The following is a 6,007-nucleotide window of genomic DNA, read 5'->3' as shown; positions in this document are numbered from 1 at the left end:
CATAAACACACCAGCATCAGTTGTCAAGTGATGTTGGGGAGAAAAACACAGATACACACTCACATATATATATGATGGGCTTCTTTCAGTTTCCGTCTACCCTATCCGCTCTCAAGGCTTTGGGCCACCCGAGGCTATAGTAAAAGACACTTGCCTAAGGTGCCACACAGTGGGACTGAACCCAGAAGCCATGTGGTTGGTAAGCAAGCTACTTACCACCCAGCCACTTCTGCACCTATAAATTTCACAAATATTCTCACCAAAACTTTCTTGTGCCATTTTATGGGTTGGTGTGCATTCTATGAATTAACCAGCTGCAATGGTGGAGGATATTTCATCTCATATTTCCTTGACTCAACTTTTTCTTAATATTACTTCTGCTAAAAAAAAGAAAGAAATAGATGCTTCTCTGTGTGTGTGTGACAGTGTAGCTGTTTGTGTATGTATGGTATGCCCACTGCCTTATGAGTGTCTGTTATATCTGTGAATGTGTGTATATAGGAAGGGCATCCAGCTGTAGAAACCATTCCAAATCAGATTGGAACCTGTTCCAGTCAAACCATTTCAACCGATGCCAGCATGGAAAGCAGACACTAAATGATGATGATGATGATGCTATATATATTTAGGGTAGACACTTGTGTGTGGAGAATGCTGCTATGCTCTATCTGCAAATGTGGGAGTTGATGTCTCACCAGGTAGTGAGGCAGCTCTGTAGATGTTTTGGCCCCTTCCACTGCAACACCAGAACTGCCCAGGGCCATCCACTGACGTAGATGACAAAAGCCCCATTCAACAGCTCAGGCTTTCTGGAATCAGATGTTGCAACAGTCTGGGGTCAAATGTTTCTATCTTCCTCAATTCTCATTCTTGTTGCACCACCACTCGTCCTCTCTCTCTTGAGCCAGATTTAATAGCTTGCTTTCTCAACAGTTTCTGGCAATCTTCTACCAGCATCTTTTTCTCTCCTTGGCAGCAAGTCCAAGACTCCTGAACACCAAGTGAATCCTGCTTCCAACAAATCTTCTAACACCTTATCTCTACAGGAAGACACGTCATCTCTCGTCCATTGTTTCCACAGAGTTCAACCGACTTCTCTGTCTTCCTGGAGGAATGTGTCTTTGATTTTCACTTCCCAGGGTATTATTAGGGTTACCATATTCACCATCTCCCTTTGTCTGCACCATATTATGTATGGTGTGATTGTGGAAATTTGACCAAGAAATGCATTATTGCTGCTTGTTTCTCAATTCTCTTTTAGTTTTTGCCATCTCTCTCACATAATGTTGATGATGTATTTCTCTTTGGCCAGAGTTGTTGATTGTGGTACCGAGTGGTAAGCACTTTGTGGATTGACAGTTTGGTCTGTGACTTGGTGAAATACAACTTGTTCCATAAATAAGCCTGCATTTAAACAGGCTTTTCATTGGAAACACTGACAGTCTTGTGTGACTCATGGTTCTTGGCCATAAGTAATTTTCTCTGAAGAGAAAGTAAGAATCTGAAAGGGACCCAGTTCTGCTGAAATTATGATCTGTTGGTTGTTGTCAAGGCCTACTTGTTCTCTCTGGAGGTTTTGATTTTAAAATTATCTTAGAGCAAAGTTAATTAATTTAGTAAATAAAATAAATATGTCCTGTCCTCCATGTTGTGTTTTCTAGTATACAAAGGCAACCTAGTAAATAGACAATGGCTGCAGCTTTAAGGGACAACTGGCCACATGGGTTTGTATGTGGTTGTATTGCAGAGCATGGTTGGGGGGGGGTCATTTTATGTACTCAATCATTTCCACTCCATACTTCATTGTATAGCAAGGACTTGAAAGGTGACAATCTTGCTGAAAATAATCTCTTAAAATATTTGGATTGTATATAAGAAATATTGTATTTTTTCTAAGTAAATGATTTTTATTCTTGGTTTTGCATTTTCTTCATTTATTCTTACACTCATATGTTCAGCTTAATATCCATAATACCATGCCTTACTTTAAGCCAGAGCTTCTAATGGAATGACAGGAATGTTAAAATGAATGTGTATTGGGCATTTTAAAACTGGTGGAGCCCTTCAATCTCAGTACTTGAGTGGTACTTTATTCGACCTCTAACCAGCTGCACAGTGACTTCACTAGTACGGGTGGCATGACAAAAGCACTCAGGACATACTATAAAATGGTTGGCATTAGGAAAGGCATCCAGTAATAGAAACCATGCCAAATAGACACTGGCATGATGCAGTCCTTGGGCCCATTGAATTCCATCAAACTGTCCGAGTGCCATCTACAATGCTCCAGTCTGGTGGTTGTCCACATTCCAATCTTTAAGGCTCCATGCTACATCAGACAAAGATGTTCTCTTTCTTGATCTTATCTCTAAAGTGCTGTGTGCATCAATCACTGACTATTTTTATAGTCATCATAAAGACTAGCTTTTGCGTGATTCCTTTTGGGTGAAAAATAATGGAGACAAACCAGTTGATGGTATGGGAGGCCATGATGGACCAGAGGCAGCTGATCTGGTTGCCTGCAACAATGAAATGAAAGATCTTAATGGAGGAACGACAGTCTAGGAGAAATGCATAACAAGAATGAGCACAATATAGATAATTATCCAATTAGTACTAATTTTAAAGAGGTTAATTTACTGGATATTAATGTAAGCTTACATTGATACAGCTGTAACCTCTATCTTCAATAATTAGTAAAAAGCATAAGCAAGCATTTTTCTAACCCTGACCCATCAGAGGAAGCAGCCTTCAAAAAGGTTGCCACATTAGAGAAGATAATATTATAAGAACAATATAACACGGAACCAATCTTCTTTCTTTATTGCTCAGAAGGGGATAGACAAAAGGATTAAGTCGATTAGATCGACCTCAGTACGTCACTGGTACTTAATTTATCGACCCCGAAAGGATGAAAGGCAAAGTCAACCTCGGCGGAATTTGAACTCAGAATGTAACGGCAGACGAAATACCTATTTCTTTACTACCCACAAGAGGCTAAACAGAGAGCTCAGATAAACGGATTAAGTCGATTAGATCGACCCCAGTGCGTCACTGGTACTTATTTAATCGACCCCGAAAGGATGAAAAGCAAAGTCGACTTCGGCGGAATTTGAACTCAGAACGTAACAGCATTTCTATTTCTTTACTACTCACAAGGGGCTAAACACAGAAGGGACAGACAAAAGGATTAAGTCGATTATATCGACCCCAGTGCGTAACTGGTACTTATTTAATCGACCCCGAAAGGCCAAGTCGACCTCGGCGGAATTTGAACTCAGAACGTAACGGCAGACGAAATACCTATTTCTATTTCTTTACTACCCACAAGGGGCTAAACACAGAGAGGATAAACGGAAAAAGTCGATTACATCGACCCCAGTGCGTAACTGGTACTTAATTTATCGAGCCCGAAAGGCCAAGTCGACCTCGGCGGAATTTGAACTCAGAACATAACGGCAGACGAAATACGGCTACGCATTTCGCCCAGCGTGCTAACCTTTCTGCCAGTGAAACACATAGAAGCAGGGAAATTTTATGGTTTATTAATAAAGCTGCAAAGAATCAACCAAAACTGTCCGACGAACAGAAACGTGAAACTCTGAGTAACAGTGTTTGTGATGTTTTTGCAGCTTTATTAATAAAGTGTGAGTACACACACACACACACACAAATTCAGATGCGCGAATATAATAGTAATAATCAACACAGAAGCTCACATATATGAATTATTATTCAACTAATACTAATATGTGAGTTCATTCCGTGTTGAAATAATGAGGCATTTTTTTTTTTTTTTTGTATGGAATTATTTTTGAAAGTTATTTTTATTTTACAAATATCGAGTTTAGAATCCATGACAACAACTCGGACGTTAAGTGAAGGTGTTTGTTGTGCATTTCGCTCTGCCTTCCTTTCAAACACATAATAATAATAATAATGGAATTATTGTATACAGTGCTCAGGTGCATCACAACTTGTCAAAGAGTGCGTATAAAGCATATGCAGTAATGGAAAGTGAACAGTGTATGAGTCAGATACATGCTTCGTTATTCCTTAAAACGAGTTAATTTGGGTAAAATTTGGCTATTCTTGGTTCAGGTAGTCTTTTAAATCATGTTATCACATTAACCCTACTCAAGTAGAGGGTTGTTGTTTGCCAAGATGTACCTGGGTGTCGTTGGTTTGTCTTTTTTTTTTTTTTTGAGGAATTTGTCCAGTAACGTTTGGATGTTGTTTTTTCTTTGATTTCTTTCGAAATAATGTTGAACGGGCTGGAGCATTTGAGACAAAAATATTGTATCGCAATGTGATGTAATTTGAGCCCGAGTTCTGTAGAAAAAGTATGATTTGGGGGCCAGGCCTTGGGTGACTTGTAACTTGTGTATAGAAATATTTTCTTTCTGTTTGTGAGAAAATATGTCCAGATATAGAAATATTCCGATTTCGTTCAAGGGAACTAACTCACTTCTATCTACTAAAATTGATATACAACATTTTCCTTCTCTTATTATATTTCATCTTTCTCAAGTATAACAAAATCCATTTTTATTTAGAACTTTAGAAACTATGGCTATATTTCTTAAATACTATTTAGATCGCCACCAGTTTTTTCTGCGATGCAACTCAGCTTTCAGCATAGTTTTGAAGATTGCAGGATAAGCATACAAGAGTAACTTCCCTTTATAAAGCTGGCTGCATACAAAAAAAAAAAAAAAAGAGATGTGAAATATTTGTGATGACTAAAAGTAATTATTACTAGCAGTATCGCCCGGCGTTGATCGGGTTTGTTTCGACCCTTTAGAATTGGAATTTTTAAAAAGTAAAGAATTTGCATTATGTAGCTTATTATTCTCTTTTCAAGTGAACATTTTTTGGTTGAAATATACCGAAAAATGGCGACAGAGCAGTCAAAAAATCGTAAAGAAATAGGGATTTTCATAGAAAAAAAAGCACCTTTTTAATGTAAATAATTTTTGGTGTTAAAATGGTCCGATTTGAATTTTTGGATCTTTTCTATTCTGAAGCCAGGACCACAGATCTTTCTACTTAACTAAATAATCTGAAACTTCGTATGCTGATAGAGTCTAGCAAAACAAGACACAGGTTGGAACTAGTTTATTTGAGAAAAATCTATTTTATGACTTTAATCGTAGATTAAAACTGCGAATTTTAACCAATCAGATTGTTTGTTTTCATGTGTAAAACTTGACTGCAATCTATTAGTGTGACGTACTAACGTTCGGAAAACTGTAAACAAACACGGCAGACGAAATACGGCTACGCATTTCGCCCGGCGTGCTAACGTTTCTGCCAGCTCTTTGCTTTTTTAATATTAAATTTCGGCGAAGTTACGCTTGTCGTAGCACAAGTTTTCCGTCGATTTCCGTAAAAAACTTTTATTTTTTACATAAGTAATGAGAGCGAAAGAGACTAAGAGGAAGCAATTTTATGACGAGGGAAGTTTGTCTTTGAAGTTACCGTCTAGGGGAAGCATTGATGTACATGTGTGTGTGTGTGTGTGTGTGTTTGATGGGGTGTGGGAGACAGTATGTTGTGTAAGTGAAGTGCTTCTGTTAGTATGTGTGAAAGAGAGAGATAACTGAAATTTTTTACTCGGTGTATGTGTATACGTATGTCTGCATGTATGTGTGTGTGTGTATGTATCTATGTATGTATGGCCAATTCATCGTAATTACGATTACGATGAATCGGCTATACATACATACACACACACATACTTACACATACATACACACACACATACATGCAGACATACAGAATGGAAACATTTTCAATTTAATACATGTGGCTTATTAACTAGTTTTAAATATTGTTATTAGAAGGTGGCTGACTTGTTTACTTTAAGATGTTAAATACGTCACGAAATTGGTGGTCGAGACGGAGTAAATAAAATAAAGCCGAATGACGGAATATCATTGGTTAAAATTCTAATTATTAAACAACGTTAAACTTAGAAGTTACAATTCCGTTTTCATTCTGGTTT

Source organism: Octopus sinensis, linkage group LG8, assembly GCF_006345805.1.
Source record: "Octopus sinensis linkage group LG8, ASM634580v1, whole genome shotgun sequence".
NCBI classification, from domain to species: Eukaryota; Metazoa; Mollusca; class Cephalopoda; order Octopoda; family Octopodidae; genus Octopus; species Octopus sinensis.
Note: the sequence above shows the minus strand (reverse complement) of the source record.